At 49.1% G+C, this 21,527-nt stretch overlaps 1 long non-coding RNA gene across 1 annotated transcript; it reads left to right on the forward strand.

Annotated features, from left to right (window-relative positions):
- The first annotated feature begins 1,757 nt into the window (after window positions 1-1,757).
- LOC141047378 (uncharacterized) lies at window positions 1,758-21,078 on the forward strand. The gene is made up of 2 exons (XR_012219795.1): window positions 1,758-1,957; window positions 19,807-21,078. It is a non-coding gene; the product is annotated as an uncharacterized lncRNA (long non-coding RNA).
- The last annotated feature ends 449 nt before the right edge of the window (window positions 21,079-21,527 follow it).

The following is a 21,527-nucleotide window of genomic DNA, read 5'->3' on the forward strand; positions in this document are numbered from 1 at the left end:
TGTATAAACTTATTATTCAAGGACGTTGGGGAATTTAGGCTGTCCCATGCGGTTACCAATAGTAATATGGAAAATGCGAAAGACCAAAACATTATGCCTCCTTATTTGCTATTGGCTCGTTTAACCAGCTTGCAATGCGATGCGTGAATCCAAGTCAGTCTTCCTTCTAGTTTCACTGATGTAGGGGTGATGAGGAGGACTTGATAGGGACCGTCATACAAGGGTTCTAGTCCGTGCTTTCTGACATGCCTTTTCATGACTACCAAATGACCAGGCTTCAGGTTATGACAGGTGTCGGTTTCTGCTGAATCTGGAAGAGAAGAAGAAACTAGAGCATGGGTGTTAGCAAGATTTTTACTAAGCTGAATAACATATTGAACAGCACGGTCAGTTTCTTCTGATAACTGCTGAGGCTGGAAGTTTGCAACTGGGGGCCTAGTACCAAACAATATCTCATATGGGGACAGGCCATGTTTTGCAATAGGGGTAGTACGAATATGGTATAGTACAATGGGTAGGAGCTCTGGCCATGGAGCTGTAGTCTCCTGCATCATTTTGGTCAATTGTCCCTTCAGTGTGCCGTTCAGCCTCTCAACTTTCCCACTGGATTGTGGGTGGTACGGAGTATGGAGGGCTACAGTGGATCCAAGCATTGTCAGAACTTCCTGGTACACATGAGACGAAAAGGCCGGACCTTGATCACTTTCATCAACTTCTGGAACCCCATATCTGCATATGACTTCGTACACAGTCCAAATCGATTATCACCCCTCTCCCCATGCAGCCACATGTGATGTTATTCGCCCCCTTTCCCACACAGCCTGCCCAGTACGCAGTTTCACACTAGTAACATCACCCCTATCCCCACTCAAGCAACTGTTACTTTTCCCTATGCATCCCTCCCGTATGCAGCTTCCCACATATAACATCACCCCTTTTTCTCTCGGAGGGGCCGGATCAGAAGACGACCCAAGCCCCTCAGGACCGCTTCGATGCACAGAAGACATCATCAGAAGAAAATTTAAATCCATGATTAACAAAGAACCACTGATCAGATTCCTTCAACAAAGGCATGGAGGTACCCACCGTGGGGCGTAGAAGTAGGGTCGCGCACCTATCATGATGAGGCCACCTGTTTTTCCTGCCGCCAGCCCTTTAAATCTTCGGGCACGGTGGCTTTACAGGTGCGCACACTCGCGCAAGCATCAGTGAGTCAGTGGCCGGGTGCCCTGCACATAGGGGTTGAGACCGTAAGGATGTTCTTTGTGGGCGGAGAGTGAGCGCTCTGCTCTCCCCGTCTCCCGCCCCTGGCTGCAGCGCGCCGCTGAATGTATCAGGTCAGGCATCTGGAGGAGCTCCTAGTACCTGCGCACTCCTGAGGCAACCGTTATTCTATTCAGTCAGTGACGTCACGCCGGGTCTGGGTGAGTGAGTGCCGGCTGTGCTGATGTATATACAGGGGCTGGGGGCTGTCTGTGGCTTGGCTGATGTATATACAGGGGCTGGCTGGGCTGATGTATGTGCAGGGGCTGGCTCCAGGGCCGCACCTATAATGAGGCCATTTGAGTGAGCTGCTCAAGCGGCAGGCAGCAGGGGGCGGCATTATGTGCTCTGCTACCAGCAGCACCTACAATTTAGCCTCTGCACGCTGGTGCTGCTGGTAGCGTGCAAAGGCTGTAAGTGATGAGATCACAGGAGGGAAGGATTCAGGGCCCCCGATCATGTGACCCCTGACTCCTTCCCTCCTGTGACCTCATCACAGGTCCTGTGTGCATCAGCCCTTAGTCTATCAATCATCTCTGTCAATGCTCTCCTCTGGCACTATTCTATTCTCGGTCAAGGACCTGTGATGAGGTCACAGGAGGGGAGGAGTCGAGGTCACATGATCAGGGGCCTCAGTGTATGCATCGTCTCTAGCAAGAATCTGCTATGCTGGTTTGTGATCGTGCTGAATAAGGCAAGTTTCTGTGTGTGGTCAGTAGGGGTTTACAGGGTGGATGTAGCAGAGCCAGACGTGTGCGAGGTGTACGGAGCAGAGCCATGTGTGTGCGAGGTGTACGGAGCGGAGCCATGTGTGTGTGAGGTGTACGGAGCGGAGCCATGTGTGTGCGAGGTGTACGAAGCAGAGCCATGTGTGTGTGAGGTGTACGGAGTGGAGCCATGTGTGTGCGAGGTGTACGGAGTGGAGCCATGTGTGTGCAAGGTGTACAGAGCAGAGCCATGTGTGTGTGAGGTGTACGGAGCGGAACCATGTGTGTGCGAGGTGTACGGAGCGGAGCCATGTGAGCGAGGTGTACGGAGCAGAGCCATGTGTGTGCAAGGTGTACGGAGCGGAGCCATGTGTGTGCGAGGTGTACGGAGAAGAGCCATGTGTGTGCGAGGTGTACGGAGCAGAGCCATGTGTGTGCGAGGTGTACGGAGCGGAGCCGTGTGTGTGCGAGGTGTACGGAGCGGAGCCATGTGAGCGAGGTGTACGGAGCAGAGCCATGTGTGTGCGAGGTGTACGAAGCAGAGCCATGTGTGTGTGAGGTGTACGGAGCGGAGCCATGTGTGTGCGAGGTGTACGGAGTGGAGCCATGTGTGTGCAAGGTGTACAGAGCAGAGCCATGTGTGTGTGAGGTGTACGGAGCGGAACCATGTGTGTGCGAGGTGTACGGAGCGGAGCCATGTGAGCGAGGTGTACGGAGCAGAGCCATGTGTGTGCAAGGTGTACGGAGCGGAGCCATGTGTGTGCGAGGTGTACGGAGAAGAGCCATGTGTGTGCGAGGTGTACGGAGCAGAGCCATGTGTGTATGAGGTGTACGGAGCGGAGCCATGTGTGTGTGAGGTGTACGGAGCGGAACCGCACGTGTGCGAGGTGTATGGGGGCAGTAGCTAGGAGCCGCGTCTGTACGGAGTGGAGCCGCATGTGTATGGAACAGAGCCATGTGTGTGCGAGGTGTATAGAGCAAAGCCGCATGTGTACAAGGTTTATGTAGTGGATCTGGTTGTAAAAGGTGTACAGAGCAGAGCCGCATGTGTACAAGGTTTATGGAATGGAGCCATGTGTGTGCGAGGTGTACAGAGTGGAGCCGCGTGTGTACGAGGTGTACAGAGTGGAGCCGCGTGTGTACGAGGTGTACAGAGTGGAGCCATGTGTGTACGGAGCGGAGCCGCATGTGTATGGGGTGTACGGAGCAGAGCCGCGTGTGTAAGGGTTGTACGGAGTAGAGCTGTGTGTGTATGGGGCATACAAAACGGAGCCCTGTGTGTACGAAGTGTACGGAGCTGAGCCGTGTGTGTGTGTGGAGCAGAGCCGTGTGTGTATGAAGCGGAGCAGAGCAATGTGTGTACGGAGTGGAACCGCTTGTGTATGAGGTGTATGGAGCAAAGCCGCATGTGTACAAGGTTTACGAAGTGTAGCCATGTGTGTACAAGCTGTACAGAGCGTGGCTACGTTTGTAAAAGGTTTACGGAGCAGAGCCGAATGTGTACGAGGTTTAGGTGGAGCCGTGTGTACTGAGTGGAGTCGTGTGTGTGAGAGGCATAAAAAGCGGAACCGTGTGTGTATGAGGTGTGTGGAGCCATGCGTGTACAAGGTGTATGGTGGGGAGCATTCATACCTCCCAGCGGGACAGTCCTGATTTTGAGAGAGAGTCTGCCCTGGCCGGGAGCTTAGTTTTCCCACGGACACAGGAGCACACGGCGGAACCCCGAGGAGCACTTTAAAATTCGCACGTGACGTTCCACTGGAAGTGACGTGCTAGAAGCTGACCGGAAATTAGGGAATTTCGGGAGGAAATTGTGATGGAACCATGGAGGCACTTCAGGGAATGCTTCAGATCCATCACCGTGTCCTCCGACAGCACGGACAGCGGGATTGCCTTGGATTTGGGGATGCCGGCCATGTGAGAGGATCATGATATGTCCTGCATCCGGAGGCTCAGGTGGGCACTATAATGGGAGCCGGGCTGCTATAGTATCTTTATAGAATCTTTCTTTCTCTCACTGTTCTTTTTTTCTCTACTCTTTCTTTTTTCTTTCTCTCTCTCTGTTCTTTCTTTCCTCTCTTACTCTCTCTCTTCTTTCTTTCCCCTCTTTCTTTCTCTCACTAATCTTTCTTTCTTTTTCTCTCTGCTTTTTCTTTCTCTGTTCTTTCTTTCTTTCTCTCTGCTCTACCTTTCTCTCTCTGTTCTTTCTTTCTCTATCTGTTCTCTTTCTTTCCCCTCATTCTTTCTTTCTCTTGCTCTGTTCTTTCTTTCCTCTCTTTCTCTCTCTGTTCTTTTTCTCTCTGTTTTCTCTCTGTTCTCTTTCTTTCCCATCTTTCTCTTTCTCTGTTCTCTCTTTATTTCTCCTATTTCTTTCTCTCTCTCTATTCTTTCTTTACCCTCTTTCTTTCTTTCTTTCTTTCTTTCTCTCTCTGTTTTTTATTTATTTCCCCTCTCTTTCACTCTCACTCTCTGTTCTTTCTTTCTCCTCTTTTTTTCTCTCTCTCTGTTCTTTTTCTTTCTTTTTTCTTTCTCTTTGTTCTTTCTTTCCCCTCTTTCTTTCTCTCTCTCTGTTCTTTCGTTCCCCTCTTTCTCTGTTCTTTCTTTCTTTCTCTTTATTTCCCCTCTTTCTTTCTCTCTGTAATCTTTCTATCTTTCTCTCTCTAACCTTTCTTTCTCTCTCTGTTCTTTCTCGCTCTCTATTCTTCCTTTCTTTCTCTCTGTTCTTTCCCCTCTTTCTTTCTATTCTTTCTTTCTCTATCTGTTCTTTCTCTCTCTGTCTTCTTTCTTTCTCTTTCTTTCTCTGTTCTTTCTTTCCCCTCTTTCTTTCTTTCTTTCTTTCTCTCTGTTCTTTCTTTCCCCTCTTTCTTTCTCTCTCCCTGTCTGTTCTTTCTTTCCTCTCTTTCTTTATTTTCTCTCTCTCTGTTCTTTCTTTCTTTCTTTCCCCTTTGTTTCTTTCTCTCTGTTGTTTCTTTCTTTCCCCTCCTTCTTTCTTTCTTTCTTTCTTCCTTTCTTTCTCTGTTCTTTCCCCTTTCTTTCTTTCCCCTCTTTCTTTCTTTCTTTCTCTCTCCCTCCCTCTCTGTTCTTTCTTTCTTTCCCCTCTTATTTCTCTCTCGCTGTTCTTTTTTCTGTCCCCTCTTTCCTTCTATCTCTCTCTCTCTCTCTGTTCTTTTTTTCTGTCCCCGCTTTTTTTCTCTCTTTGATCTTTCTTTCTCTCTGTTTCTTTCTTTCTCTCTGTTTCTTTCTTTCTTTCTTTCTCTCTCTGTTCTTTCTTTCTTTCCCCTCTTTCTTTCTCTCTCTCTCTTCTTTCTTTCTTTCTCTGTTTTCTTTTTTCTCTCTCTCTGTTCTTTCTTTTCCTCAGTACTAGTCAGTGTGCCCACAGTACCATTAGAATAAGAGGGGTAGGAAACTAGGTGGCACTGGTCACATTGAGCCTTTCATACTTTTTACTGGTGTATAATCATATGCCCTGAGCACTCCCATAAAGTGGGCCAGCCCCAGACAACACGGTACAAACAAATCACTATTACTAACAGTCCAAGTGGACAATTATACATGTAAAGTTAATGATGTCCCTGTGCCAAGCAGTGCGGAGGATCAGAATACACTGAAGAGACCAGAGCAGTGGGGGTGTGGGAGAAGAATGATATGGGGCCCATTATGCTCTATGAAGTAATATATGGGGCCCAATATACTGTATAGAGCATTATATGGGGCCCATAATACTGTATGGAGCATTGTGTGGAGATAGGGGATGACTTTCTGTTTGTTGTGGATCTGACCGCTGGGACCCCCATGATCCTAGGAAATGTAGCTTTGAAGAACACTATGTAAATGGAGCTGTGGTCAATCATACGCACTGTGGCACCATTCACATGTGGCTCTTCAAATAACCAAGAGAGTGATGAGGGGGCGACAAAGTATAGCAAAAATTCACTGATTGGGGCTGATGAGTGCTATAGTTTGTGGGCTGGTGGGATTTGTGTGCCAGGGCTTCATTTTTGTCCCTGTCCGGCCCTGTGCCAGACCTACTATTGCCATTAATGATCCTTGTTCTGGATACTTCTGTGTTGTTCTTGCATGTGCGTGTGATGGCGCTGGCATCCTTGTGTTTGGACACCTTTTTTTTTACTATTTATCTAAATCAAAATGTCCACTATTGTACTCAGTTTTACAATATAGATATAAAAATTAAATTTGTGTGCGGGGGGGGCGTCATTTTGCTCTTCGCCTCAGGCAGCAGAGAGGCTAGGCTCACCCCTGGCTTGCTCAGTGGGCTAGGGCTGGTGATGATGTATATACAGGTGCTGGACTTACTGGGCTGGTAATGATGTATATACAGGTGCTGGGCTTAGTTAGCTGGGGCTGGTAATGATGTATATACAGGTGCTGGGCTCAGTGGGCTGGGGCTGGTGATGTATATACAGGTGCTGGGCTCAGTGGGCTGGAGCTGGTGATGATGTATATACAGGTGCTGGGCTGAGTGGGCTAGGGCTTGTTTTTAAATCAAAATTCAAACCTGTCATTAATCATAATATTGAGCTCTTTTACAAATCACATAGCCATTGGAACTATTTTAACCCCTATACCCCCAAGGGTCGTTTGCACGTAAATGACCAGGCCAATTTTTACAATTCTGACCACTGTCCCTTTATGAGGTAATTACTCTGGAATGCTTCAATGGATCTTGGCGATTCTGAGAATGTTTTCTCGTGACATATTGTACTTCACTTTAGTGATAAAATTTCTTCGATATAACTTGTGTTTATTTGTGAAAAAACGTAAATAAGATGAAAATTTTGAAAATTTTGCAATTTTCAAACTTTGAGTTTTTATGCCCTTAAAACAGAGAGATATGTCACACACAATAGTTACTAAATAACATTTCCCACATGTCTACTTTACATCAGCACAATTTTGGAAACAATTTTTTTTGTTAGGAAGTTATAAGGGTTAAAAGTTGACCAGCGATTTCTCATTTTTGCAACAAAATTTACAAAATCATCTTTTTTAGGGACCACCTCACATTTGAAGTCATTTTCGGGAGTCTATATGGCAGAAAATACCCAAAAGTGACACCATTCTAAAAACTGCACCCCTCAAGCTACTCAAAACTGCATTCAAGAAGATTATTAACCCTTCAGGTGCTTCACAGGAGCAGAAGCAACGTGGAAGGGAAAAATGAACATTTAAATTTTTAGTCACAAAAATGATATTTTAACAACAATATTTTTATTTTCCCAAGGGTAACAGGAGAAATTGGATGCCAAAAGTTGTTGTCCAATTTGTCCTGAGTACGCTGATACCCAATATGTGGGGGGAAACCACTGTTTGGGCACATGGCAGGGCTCAGAAGGGAAGGAGCGCCGTTTGACTTTTTCAACCTAAAATTGGCTGAAATTGAGATCGGACGCCATGCCGCGTTTGATGAGCGCCTGATGTGCCTAAACAGTGAAAAACCCCCACAAGTGACCCCATTTTGGAAACTAGACCCCCTAAGGAACTTATCTAGATGTGCGGTGAGCACTTTGAACCCCCAAGAGCTTCACAGAAGTTTATAACGCCCAGGCGTGAAAATAAAAAAATCATATTTTTTCAACAAACATGATCAATTAGTCCCCAATATTTTGTTTTCTCAAGGGTAACAGGAGAAATTGGACCCCAAAAGTTGTTGTCTAATTTGTCCTGAGTACGCTGATACCCCACATGTGGGAGAAAACTACTGTTTAGGCACATCAGGGGCTCAGAAGGTAAGTAGTGACATTTTGGAAGGCAGACTTTGATTGAATGGTCTGCGGGTGTCATGTTCCATTTGCAGAGCTCCTGATGTGCCTAAACAGTAGTAACCCCCCACAAGTGACCCCATTTTGGAAACTAGACCCCCTGAGGAACTTATCTAGATGTGTGGTGAGAAATTTGAACCCACAAGTGTTTCACTAAAGTTTATAATGCCTGGGTGTGAAAATAATAATAATTTTTTTTCCACAAAAATGATTTCTTAGTCCCCAATTTTTAATTTTCTCTAGGATAACAGGAGAAATTGGACCCCAAAGTCATTGTCCAATTTGTCCTGAGTACGCTGGTACCCCACATGTGGAAAAAAACTGTCTAGGCACACATCAGGGCTCGAAAGGGAAGTAGGAATGCAGAAAAAAACCATGTGACATAATTTTGGATACTAGACCAACAAAGAACAAATCTAGATGTGCCCCAACTAATCTAATGTTTCCACCCCCGGAAAATGCTGACCTGGTACAATACGAGCACCTTCAGTTCCAGATGTACTGGGGCCCGCTCCTTCCTGAGTGCCAAACATCAGGGACTTAACCACTACCTCCTGGAACTGAAGGTACGACGTATCTGTGTGACGTGCACATCGTGACAGCAGGAATGCGTTGAGCATTGCCATGTGGACGATGTGCACGGCCAGCTTTTTATACCACTCCTTGGCCTTCCTCAAAGCATTGTACGGTTGGAGGAGTTGATCGGAGAGATCAACGCCCCCATGTTTTTATTGTACCCCAGTACACAGTCAGGTTTGCTGACCTGTGTAGAGGTACCCCATACAGTGCAGAGGGCATTGCCATCACCGGTTATGGTGGTCAAGATTAGGACATCCCTCTTGTACTTGACCACCAGCAGGTGGTCGCTACATTGGGCTCTGCGCTCACCTTTTCTGAGCATCTGCCCAAGTAGCGTCTGTCATGGTTAGGACATGGTTAATGTCCTGTTCTCACAGGGTTAACTTTTGCCGGCCTCTCTTTGGGTCTGGGAGGGGTATTTATACTCACTCCAGACTAGCATTCTCTGTCACCTATACTGTTATTCTGGCTGTGTGTCTGACTGACCCACCTGGTGTGCGTGTACTGCATTGCTTGTTTGATTCCCGTGTATGACCCGGCCTGTCCCCTCACTCTGAACTCCGTCTCACGTTTTAGGTACTATTGTCTTCTCTGGTTCTGACCTCCTGGCTTGGCTATTGTTACTCCGCTACCGTTTGCCCCTATTGTACCGTCTAGTGCCCGTTCTGGTTTTCTGATCTATTGCTATGTCCTGATTATCTGCTCTGTCTAACCCTTTGGTACTGTCCTGCTATCTTGTGCATTGACCCCAGCTTGATCTGGTTTCCGCCCGTCTATGCCCCTTGGTAACTTGTCCCCTAGTTACCTTTCTAGGAGTTTCCCTGCAGCTCCTAGCTCTGTGGAGCTTAGGCCACGCCCCCAGCAGTCACATGCTTCAGGTCCTGATAGTTTGAAGCATGCATCGTCACCGCTGCTGCCCTGCTCCACAGGTATCTTTGAGCACGTTTTTTTGTACTCAGGACATGCGCACTGGCTCAGTGAGCGAGTGTAGTGCGGTGTTCCTGACAGCGTCTTTGAGAGACCTCTCTGATTTTTGCGGACAGTACTGTAGGCTGCTGTATTTCGCACAGAGATGGATTTGTAGAGTGGTACACTGGTATAAAAGTTATCAGTGTAGAGGTGATAACCTTTATCCAGCAGTGGGTGCACCAAATCCCACACAATTTTCCCACTCACTCCCAGGAAAGGAGGACACTCAGGGGGTTCAATCCTGGTGGCCTTCCCTTCGCACACTCTAAACCTCTGGGTGTACCCTGAGGTACTCTCACACAGCTTATAGAGTTTGATTCCGTACCTGGCCCTCTTACTGGGCAGGTATTGACGGAATCACAGCCTTCCCTTGAAATGAACCAAGGACTCATCTACACAGATGTCCCTTTTGGGCACGTACACTTCAGCAAACTTTTTGTTGAAGTGTTTGATGACCGGCCGAACTTTGAACAGACAGTCAAAGTTGGGGTCATCTCATGCGGGACACTGTGCATTATCACTATAATGTAGAAATTTGTGGATGGCCTCAAAATGCGTTCGGGCCATGACCATTCGGAACACTGGAGTGTTATATAAAATATCAACACTCCAATATTGCTGAAGTTCGGGCTTCTTCAAGATCCCCATATGGAGGACCAGGCCCCAAAACTGCATTATTTCACCTGCGTCTACAGGAGAGCAGTTTGAAAATGATGAACGTGGGTTTTGTTCCAAAAATTGGCGAGCTTACAAATTAGTTTGCTCCACCATGAAGTTAATAAAACCCTCAGATCAAAAGACTTTGAAAAAGTCAATTTCTGTGAGGCCGGTGGTGTCCACCTTGCCTCATCTTCTGTCCTTGAGCATCTGCGTGGTGGTTCTGCAGGACCCGAGGAGGAAGATGAGGAAGAGGATGAAGAATTAGAAAAATAAAGAAAAGTGGGATCCTCTCCCTTGCTATCTTTGTCGGAGGCAAGGAAAGAATATGCCTCCTCCATTGAATAGCGCTGTTGGGATGAATTTGATGACATTTTTGTGTGAATATGGTGCTTGGGTGTACTTTATTGATAAGTGTATGTGTATGTAGGTGGTAGTGATGGGTGTAAACTATTCTGAAAAGAAAAAGCTGTGGAAAAAAAGTCTAAAACAGCAGGCCCTAGCTCTGATAAGTGAACTGCGTGTCACTTATCAAAATTAGGCTGCTGGATGTGCCCACGGGAGTGGCAAAAGTAAAAGTGTCTAAAACAGACAGCACGAGCTCTGATAAGTGAACTGTTTTACTTATCAAAGTTCGATGGCAGCTGTATGCGTGCACGGGGTTGGCGCAGGGGGGGGGGAACAGGAAAACCGCAGACACAAACTCTGATAAGTGAACTGTGTCACATCTGGCGGGTGGGGGATGTGTGTGCGGAGTTGGCGCTAAGGGGGCTGAGAAAAAAGTGAGCATGAGTGTTGATCGGTGAAGTGCGTCACTAATCAACGCTTGGCGGCTGTGCAAAGGGGGGTGGAGCTGGGTAAGAAAAGGGGGATGGGGGATTGGGGTGTATGAAAAGAGATCGGGCAGGGATCAGTTAGGGTTGTAGTTTAGGTGGCGCAAAGAGGGGTAAGAAAATTAAAAACAGCAGGCACAACCTCTCATAAGTGACGTGCGTCACTTATCAATGTTTTGCAGCTGCGGATTGTGTGTGCGGAGTTGGCGCAAAGGGGGCAGAGGAAAAAAAGCGAGCACAAGTGTTGATCAGTGACCTGCATCACCAATCAACGCTCGGCGGCTGCGCAGGGAGGCGACGCAAAAGGGGGGGTGGAGGGGGGGTAAAAAGAGGGGGATGGGTTATAGAGGTGGATGAAGAGAGATTGGGCAGGGATCTACAGTTAGGGTTGTAGTTAGGTGGCACAAAGGGGGGGTGAAAAAAATGAAAAACGGCAGGCACAAGCTCGATAAGTGATGAGCGTCACTTATCAAAGTTTTGCGACTGCGGGATGTGTGTGCAGAGGTGGCGCAAAGGGGGCTAAGGAAAAAAAGCAAGCTTGAGTGTTGATTGGTGAGCTGCAAAAAATGAGGATGAATGAACTCATGGAGATCAACATCCAACACTTCGGTGACACCATCACATGTTTCTCAACGCAGTGATTCTAGAGCAATGCCCCCATCCCTTATGGGAAATATGTAAAACATGCAAAACACAAGCCGCGAAGACACCATTACATGTTTATCAACGCAAGCAATGACTGCGTCACCAATCAACCCTCGGCGGCTGTGAAGGGGGTGTGGAGGGGGGTAAAAATAGGGGGAAGGGGGATGGGGGGATTGGTGGGATGAAGATAGATGGGGGGTGAAGATAGATTGGGCAGGGGATCAGGTAACACAGTTGTAGTGTTCTTTTTTCTTTTTTTCTGTCTTCCGCAGGGATTGTGGTGCTACAGGCTGCTGTGGCACCGCAATACCCAGCACAGGAGCTCTTGCTGCGTGTGACCTCTCTGCAAGAATCCTCAGCTAGAGTGAGGACCCCTGCAGAGAAGTCAGACAGGTCACCTGCAGGTCAGAGACAGGTCACAGAGCGGTCACACTGCTGCTGTGACCTGTCATTGGTAGGATCGAATGATTACATCGATCCCACCAATCCCTGCAGGTTCTGGTGACCATGGCAACTGCCTAGGATCAGAGCTTACAGCTCTGATTCCTAGGCAGGTCACCAGCAGGACACAGAGCTGTCACAGCGTGACCTCAGCTGTGCCCTGTGGTTGGCGCGATCGACGATGACATCGATCACGCCAACCAGCTCCTGCAGGCTCTGCTGGGGGCCTGTACCAGGCTCCGGCCTAGGATCGGTGCTAATACAGCACCGATCCGGGCCGTTACTGGCAGGGCACAGCGGCGGTATACCGCCTGCGATTGGCGCGATCGATGTTATCGACGATTGCATCAATCCGGGGGCTAAAAGCCGGTGCCTGGCATTGCCAGGCACCTGGGCTAGAATCGAGTACATCGGTACTCTGATCCTAGCCTAGGACCTCATTGGCTGAAACAATGAGAAACACTGCAATTGGCTAAGGTTAGTTGGCGTCGGAATTTTAATGCGATCACCGCAACTTAAGTCATGGTATCGCATTAAAGGGCTCGATGTACTATCCCGTCCACGGCCATACGGGCCCGGGTACCATGGACGGGATAGTATGTCGGATGTCAGAAAGGGGTTAATGTTGTTATGGCATGGCTTGTTAGGTAGAGATTAATATTCAGGATTGAGAGTCCTCAGTAGTTGATACCTTCTAATGGCTAACTGAAAAGATGGTAATACATTGCAAGCTTTCGAGACTACTCAGGTCTCTTCATCAGGCTAGACTAATACAAAATCTGAAGTCACATATTTATGCACAATACAGCCTAGAAAAAATGCAATAGATAAGACAAGTGACGTGAAGCAGAACTATCAATATGGGATATTGATAGTTCTGCTTCATGTCACTTGTCTCATCTATTGCATTTTTTCTAGGCTGTATTGTGCATAAATATGTGACTTCAGATTTTGTATTAGTCTAGCCTGATGAAGAGACCTGAGTAGTCTCGAAAGCTTGCAATGTATTACCATCTTTTCAGTTAGCCATTAAAAGGTATCAACTACTGAGGACTCTCAATCCTGAATATTTTTCTATCCACTGGCTAACACGGTACAAAGATATACATCTTTCCTGTAGGTAGAGATTGTAACTTTGAGTAATGTGAAATTGCTTTTACCTGGAAAATAGTACCTAATTGTTTTGTTTTTCATTTTACTTTTAGCTTCCTCACAACTGGTCTTTCATATATGGCACTGCATCATGAATTTTTAATCGGGAAATCCACAATATCAGGCATAATCCGCTCTACCTGTTCCGAAATATGGTCACGACTTCATCAATTGGTCATGCCTGAGCCAAAGATGGAAGACTGGTTGTGGATAGCCTGTGGTTTTGAGGAGACCTGTCAGTTTCCAAATTGTATTGGAGCCCTGGATGGGAAGCGCATCCGTGTGCGTAAGCCGCCGAACTCAGGGTCTCAATACTATAATGATAAACAATATTTTTCTGTAGTGTTGTTGGCCCTGGTCGACAGTCGCTATAGGTTTATAATTGTAGATATTGGGGCCTATGGAAGAACTGGAGACTCCAGAGTCTTCAATTCTTCCATTATGGGTCGGCGGCTGCGCAATAATCAGTTGGACCTACCACCACCACGTCAGTTTCCAGGCTCCAATATGGAACCTGTGCCTTATGTCCTTCTTTCAGATGAGACCTTTCAATTAACCCGTCATGTCATGAGGCCCTCTCTCCGTAGAACCCTGGACCACCAGCGCAGAATCTTTAACTTTGGCATTCTTTGTGCCAAATGGCTTGTCCTCCAGTCAGTCATTCAGCTGAGTGAAGCTAATGTTAATGAGGTAATTAAAGCATGTGTGATCCTACACAACTTCACCAGAATACATGATTGCTCATCATCTGATGGTGCTGAAGTTATGTTGGGAAATGTTGTGATGCCTAGTCCACATATGATCCCTCCCTGTTGTCCGCCCTTTGGACTCAAAGTGCGGGATGTGTTGACTAATTATTTGTTTCACCTCAGGGAGCTACTCCATGGCAAGAGAATGCTATATCTATGTTGTAATTATCATTTATTTTGTTAAGTATAAAGCATGTTTGTTATTGAAGTGTGTGTTGTGTTTCCCTTACATTGTGTTAAATGTGTAAATCTTAAGATGACCAATATCGGCATTAAAAAGCAGTCAGAATACATATCGTTTACATTTTTTATAACGCCAAAATAGAATTTTTGTATTCAATAAACCGTATTATTTGCATATGGCTTTTGTGCCCAAACAAATTTGGGCAAGAAATATGTAACCCATTTTTATAAAACAAAATGACAAACAAATAAAGAACTTTGTGTGAGCAAAAAACACAAAATAAAATTATAAATTATGGTAGGTTGGTGGTGGGGATGGCGGGAGGCCAGCTTGAGATGGTTGCTGGGTTTGAGGCGCAACTTGGACGTCACCCTGTGTGTGGTTATATTCTACCCCAGGATGGGTGATGTTGCCAGGTTCATGTTGGTGAGGAAAAAAGTGGGATGAGGGATATTGGATTGAATACTCCTGGGTATTTGTGTATTCACGTGTTTCATACCCCCCAATATGGCCATGTCGACCAAACCCATGATGGGACCAGCCTTCAGCAGTGGGTCTGATCAAATGGCCATATTGGGCAGGTGGATTGTAGGCTGGCATTTGGTCCTGTGTAGGCCAATGTTGGGTTGGTGGTGGATTTGGCTGTGGTGTAGGCACACGGGGAGGAGGTGGCTCAGATCCTGATTGTGCTTGCACTTCTGTTATTGGGGCCATTCTGAGCTGGTTACTGGGGGACAGCTGCCAGCGTTCCAAATACTCAAAAACCTGATATGGTGATATGGGTTATTGGGGGGTTTGCAGGCATCAATCAGTATTTGAATCGATCCTCGCACACGCAGTCTAACCTCCCGAGGTAGTGGATGGAGGTACTGGGCCAGGCTGCGTGCATAGGTTTCCTCACCATTATCGTGGGCAGCCCTGGACAAATAATTTTGTCACGGCCCCCATGCCTCCTGTCACGGTCCCCGGGCCCCCAGTCACGCTCCCTGCCAGGCTCCCCATCGCGCGCGGCCATACTTACCTCGCGCTGCAGCCTCGCTCCCTCCAGGCTCGGCGTCGGCGTCCTCCTCTGACCGGCCCACGGCCGGTGACGTCACTACAGGCCTTGCGCATGCGCCGTAGGCCGCGGCCGGCTCACCGCTCCTGATCTTATCTCCGGCGGTGCCCTGACCCGGTAGCACCGCCGGACCAATGGCGGCACAGCGGCGTCCATATCAGGCCGCCCTCCCTTAGTGGAGGCGCCTGACCGTTATTGTTTGCTCAGCATATTAGGCTCCGTGGTCTCGCCTGGCATCAGGCTGCTATCCACTAATTACTGTGTGCTTCCTTGCAGACCTGCTGTCTGACTCCAGTCCTGCCTATCAGTGTTGCTACCGGCTGTCTGACTCCAGTCCTGCCTACCTGTGTCCGTACCTGCTCCAGTCCTGCCTACCTGTGTCCGTACCTGCTCCAGTCCTGCCTACCTGTGTCCGTACCTGCTCCAGTCCTGCCTCCTGCCTACCTGTGTCCGTACCTGCTCCAGTCCTGCCTACCTGTGTCCGTACCTGCTCCAGTCCTGCCTACCTGAGTCCGTACCTGCTGTCTCCAGCCTTGCCTACCTGTGTGGCAACCAGCTGTCCTATTCTAGTCCTGCCTACTGGTGTCTACTCCAGCAGTCCTACTTCAGTTCCTCTTTCCCGTCTTCATCTCTGTATTCCTTTCCGAGCCGTCCCTCTTGGTTCTGGCTACCGTGGCATTCGAACCCCTGGACCTGCTCCAAACGGTCCCTGTATAGAGGTCGGGTCCACCTGGTTGCTCGTCCAGGGCCCCTCGGTGCCACGGTCCAGAGGATCCACTTCGGGAATCCCGCCTTGTCTAGCGTAGTGCTAACAGTACGGTCAGGCCATGGATCCCGCCGGTGTTTCAGCTCCCGGTCAAAAAGAGTTGCTCTTTTTACGGGAGAACCAGGGGCGCATCATGTCAGTAATGAAGTCCATGGAGTCCCGCCTATCTGCTCTTCAGGCTGCCGATCCAGGGAATGCCGCCCAGCTGGCCAGCCTCCAGCAGGAATTGAGCCAGCAGCGGGACGCCCAGTCCCATATTTTGTCTTATATGGCTTCTGTAGACAACCGTCTGGGAGTCCTCCAGTCCGCCGCCGCAGCCCTGGCTACCATCCCCAGTCCCGCTTCGTTTCCCTCTCCTCGCCTTGCCAAACCACCCCGGTACAGTGGTGACCCCAAACAGTGTAGAAGGTTCTTAAACCAGTGTGGCCTGCATTTCCAGCTTCAGCCTCACCAGTATCCCTCCGATAGGGCCGAGGTGGCCTACGTGGATTCGGGCTCAGCAGGCAACTTCATCCGGCGTGAAGTAGTGGAGAAGTATCGCATTCCCGTGGGTACCCTGAAGAACCCCCAAGTTATCACTTCCGTTGACGGCAGACCGCTACAAGAACCCATCACCGCGGTCACGGAAGAGGTTGTCTTGCAAGTCGGTGCTCTCCACCGAGAAAAAGTGGCCTTCTACGTGTTGCCTTACCTGTCTCATGCCATTCTACTTGGTCACCCGTGGTTACGGACACACCAGCCGGTACTCAACTGGTCGTCCGGGGAGGTTTTGCGCTGGGGAGATCCGTGTCAAGGTCGCTGTTTGAATCCCATTCATCCGGCTGTTCCCGCACGCCCACCTCGGGAGCTCTCTGGGCTTCCCTCAGCCTATCGGGCTTATGCAGACGTCTTTGACAAGAAGGAGGCGGAGGTCCTCCCACCTCACCGGTCCTTCGATTGTCCAATCGAGTTAATCCCAGGTTCCATTCCTCCTAGGGGTAGGATCTATCCACTGTCTCCTGCAGAATCCGCAGCCATGTTTGAGTATGTCACGGAGAACCTTGCCAAGGGATTCATTCGGAAGTCTTCGTCTCCCGCAGGCGCCGGTTTCTTCTTTGTTAAAAAGAAGGACGGTTCGCTGCGCCCATGCATCGACTATAGAGGATTAAACAACATCACTATCAAAAACCGGTACCTACTCCCACTCATCCCGGATTTGTTTGACCGTCTCAGAGGGGCACGTATCTTCTCAAATTGGACCTCAGAGGGGTGTACAATCTCATCCGCATCCGTGCCAGCGATGAATGGAAGACCGCCTTTAACACCCGTGACGGTCATTATGAGTACCTGGTGATGCCATTCGGTCTGTGCAACGCCCTGGCAGTGTTCTAGGAGTTCGTCAATGAGATCTTTCGGGATCTCCTGTACTCCTGTGTTGTAGTATACTTGGATGACATCCTTGTCTTCTCCTCTGATCTTCCATCCCACAGGAGGACTGTCCGCCTGGTTCTTCAGCGTCTTCGGGAGAATCGTTTGTATGCCCAGATGGAGAAATGCCTGTTCGAGCAAACCTCACTACCATTTCTGGGCTACATCTTCTCTGACGCCAGACTGCAGATGGATCCCGAGAAACTGTCCGCCATTCTCAAATGGCCTCGCCCCGTCGGCCCAAGAGCCATCCAACGTTTCCTTGGATTCGCCAGCTACTACAGGCAATTCATTCCACATTTTTCCTCACTCTCCAAGCCAATCTCCGCCCTTACCCGTAAGGGGACCTCTGCAAACTCCTGGACGCCAGAGGCCGAAGAAGCCTTCCAGTCGCTAAAACAGGCTTTTTCCTCGGCTCCCGTGTTGTCCCGTCCTGAGAGCAGCAAACATTTCGTGCTGGAGGTGGACGCTTCCTCGACTGGTGCCGGGGCTGTCTTATCCCAGAAGACCGTTTCGGGCCGCCTACGCCCTTGTGGATTCTTCTCCAATGCCTTCTCCCCTTCCGAGTGTAATTACTCGATTGGCGACCGCGAGCTTTTGGCCATCAAATTGGCATTGGAGGAGTGGCGTCACCTTCTGGAGGGAGCTGTCCATCCATTTGTTATTTACTCGGACCACAAAAATCTAGCCTACCTCCAGTCTGCCTAGAGACTTAATCCTCGACAGGCTAGATGGTCCTTGTTTTTCGCTCGCTTTGATTTTGAGCTACACTTCCGCCCTGGGGACAGAAACACTAAAGTCGATGCCCTATCCGGAGTCTTTCAACCAACAGAGGCTGGGGAGGAACTTTCCCACATCATCGAGCCCACGAGGATTATCACTGTGGCGCCGTTGGCTCTGCTTTCTCCACCTCCAGGCAAGACTCTCGTACCAGAGAACGTCAAAAGGAGAGTTTTTCTATGGGGGCATTCCTCCAAATTGGCTGGTCATGCCGGAATTGGGAAGACCCTTGCTCTCATATCTCGGTATTACTGGTGGCCTACTCTACGCCAAGATGTGGCAGTCTTTGTTGTCTCCTGTTCCTCCTGTGCTAGGAATAAGACACCTCGTTGTCCTGCATTTGGTCTGTTGCTTCCTTTGCCGGTGCCTACGTCACCTTGGGAGAAAATCGCCATGGACTTTATCACTGATCTGCCCCGCTCTTCAGGCTGTATGGTGATTCTTGTGGTTGTGAACCGCTTTTCCAAAATGGCTCATTTCATTCCTTTAAGCGGTCTTCCTTCTGCACCCGGACTAGCCAAGATTTTGTTCCATCAGATTTTCAGACTACACCGCCTACCTCGACGAATTATGTCTGATTGTGGAGTACAGTTTACGGCTAAGTTTTGGAGAGCGCTTTGCAAACTTCTGGGTATATCCTTGGATTTTTCATCTGCCTATCATCCGCAGACCAATGGGCAAGTAGAGCGAACTAACCAGACGTTGACTGCATACCTTCGGCATTTCTCTAACTCCCATCAGGATGACTGGGTTGATCTGCTTCCATGGGCAGAGTTCGCCTACAACAATCATGCTGGCGAATCCTCAACCAAATCGCCCTTTTTCGTGGTGTTCGGCAAACATCCTAGTATACCTCTTCCTGTCACCCCAACCTCCGAGGTACGGGCAGCCAACTCCTTGTTCCAGGAATTCTCTGAAATCTGGTCCGAAACCAACTCGGCCCTCAAAAGGACCAGCGAGCGAATGAAGAACCACGCAGACAAGAGGAGGTTGGATCCTCCACCGTTTCACATTGGGGATAAGGTCTGGCTTTCGGCCAAGTACATCCGACTAAAACTACCCTCTTGCAAGCTGGGTCCCCGGTACATTGGCCCTTTTGAAATCCTGGAACGTGTCAGTTAAGTCGCCTTCAAGTTGAGGTTGCCTGCTTTGCTCCGCATCCCGAACACCTTCCACGTCTCTCTCCTGAAACCCGTGATTCTGAATCAGTTCCATCCCTTGCTTGGTCCAGCTCCTCAGCCGATGGGCTCTGACCTTCAAGGTAAGAGATATTCTCGCCATGAAGAGAGTTAGAGGGAGGACCTTTTTCCTTGTTGACTGGAAAGATTTTGGTCCTGAGGAGAGGTCCTGGGAGCCCCGGGAGAACATCAACGCTCCCCACATTCTCAGGAGATTTTTTGCCAATCGCAGCAGGGGGCGGCTTAAGGGGGAGAGTACTGTCACGGCCCCCATGCCTCCTGTCACGGTCCCCGGGCCCCCAGTCACGCTCCCTGCCAGGCTCCCCGTCGCGCGCGGCCATACTTACTTCGCGCTGCAGCCTCGCTCCCTCCAGGCCCGGCGTCGGCGTCCTCCTCTGACCGGCCCGCGGCCGGTGACGTCACTACAGGCCTTGCGCGTGTGCCGTAGGCCGCGGCCGGCTCACCGCTCCTGATCTTATCTCCGGAGGTGCCCTGACCCGGTAGCACCGCCGGACCAATGGGGGCACAGCGGCGTCCATATCAGGCCGCCCTCCCTTAGTGGAGGCGCCTGACCGTTGTTGTTTGCTCAGCATATTAGGCTCCGTGGTCTCGCCTGGCATCAGGCTGCTATCCACTAATTACTGTGTGCTTCCTTGCAGACCTGCTATCTGACTCAAGCCTGCCTACCAGTGTTGCTACCGGCTGTCTGACTCCAGTCCTGCCTACCTGTGTCCGTACCTGCTCCAGTCCTGCCTCCTGCCTACCTGTGTCCGTACCTGCTCCAGTCCTGCCTACCTGTGTCCGTACCTGCTCCAGTCCTGCCTACCTGTGTCCGTACCTGCTCCAGTCCTGCCTACCCGAGTCCGTACCTGCTGTCTGTCTCCAGCCTTGCCTACCCATGTGGCAACCAGCTGTCCTATTCTAGTCCTGCCTACTGTTTTCTACTCCAGCAGTCCTACTTCAGTTCCTCTTTCCCGTCTTCATCTCTGTATTCCTTTCCGAGCCGCCCCTCTTGGTTCTGGCTACTGTGGCATTCGAACCCCTGGACCTGCTCCAAATGGTCCCTGTATAGGGGTCGGGTCCTCCTGGTTGCTCGTCCAGAGCCCCTCAGTGCCACGGTCCAGAGTGTCCACTCCGGGAATCCCGCCTTGTCTAGCGTAGTGCTAACAAATTTAACACCCCAGTATCAACATGCCTCCTGGTGTCAGAGGCTGGAATGTCTCCTGCGTCAGCCACGGCGGGGGATGACGGCAGGCTGTGGTGAGGTCTCAAGAGGCACAGTAAGGCTGCTGCTGTTTCCATGGTCCTCTTGTTGCTGTTGCTGTTCTTCCTGGATTCCTGATGCCACTGCTGGTGGTGGTGGTGAGATGTAGCTGGAAGGTTCAGAAGATGGGCCAGCCACCTCTTCACCTCCCCAACTGGGTCGATAGGGGCCTCGGAATCTGAGCCTGTTTCCCTCTCATTGAGGTTGGACTGAATGCTGTTTTTTTTGTGGGTAAAAAAAATTGTAGATATGACCCTAAACAGCATATGTAAAATTGGTGTGATGTATGTAATTACGGTCTGAGATCCAGAATGGGAGCCATAAAAGACAGGCGAGCATAATAAATGTATTTCCGTTTAGTCGGTGCTGCATCCCCACTCCTGGCCTGCTGCTGACGTTCCCGCTGGTATTGATCCCTGATGCTGCGCCAGCGTCTCATGACATCTTCCACTGCAACATAACAGAACAATTAATTAGGACATTGAAAATATTTTTTAACACTTTAAAACATATATTTTACAGTGTCATGTGGACTGTTAATTTAAAATTTGAACATCAGAAATATTACACAGATTGTTAAAAAACCATCACATATTATGATTTTATGGTCTAATGGTAATACATGTTAGTTTGCTCAATAATATTAATAAAGGATAGTACTTACTAATTTGTTGCTGGCTCTCTTGTGGTCTGTCATCATAGTCATGGAACATCTGGACACCATGCCGCCTCTTTTCGGGTCTGGTCCGCATAGTGGGCGTCCCTCTGATCCCACAGTTCTGGCCTCTCTTGGACCAGAACTTTCAGCATCTCCACATTTATGTATGTAGACATACTGATACTGGACTCCGTGGAGGCGTTCTTCCGGGATGTGTGGAGCGCTTTCTAAGCTAATTAGCATGTCAAAGTTTCCTGATAATGGATGATTCCATTTCCTGTCACCTGGAGAAGTCTTGCGTATTTCTCACAAGTCACACGTCTGGTCCGTGTGTAATCCGTATTTTTCTCGCACCCATAGACTTGCATTGACGTTTTTCGGGCGTAATACGGTGGAAATCGCGGCATGCTGCGATTTCCTCAGCTCGTATAATACGGGCGAGGAAATATCGGATGATG

Source organism: Dendrobates tinctorius, unplaced genomic scaffold (assembly GCF_039654945.1).
Source record: "Dendrobates tinctorius isolate UK_male_01 unplaced genomic scaffold, ASM3965494v1 ptg000127l, whole genome shotgun sequence".
Lineage (NCBI taxonomy): Eukaryota > Metazoa > Chordata > Amphibia > Anura > Dendrobatidae > Dendrobates > Dendrobates tinctorius.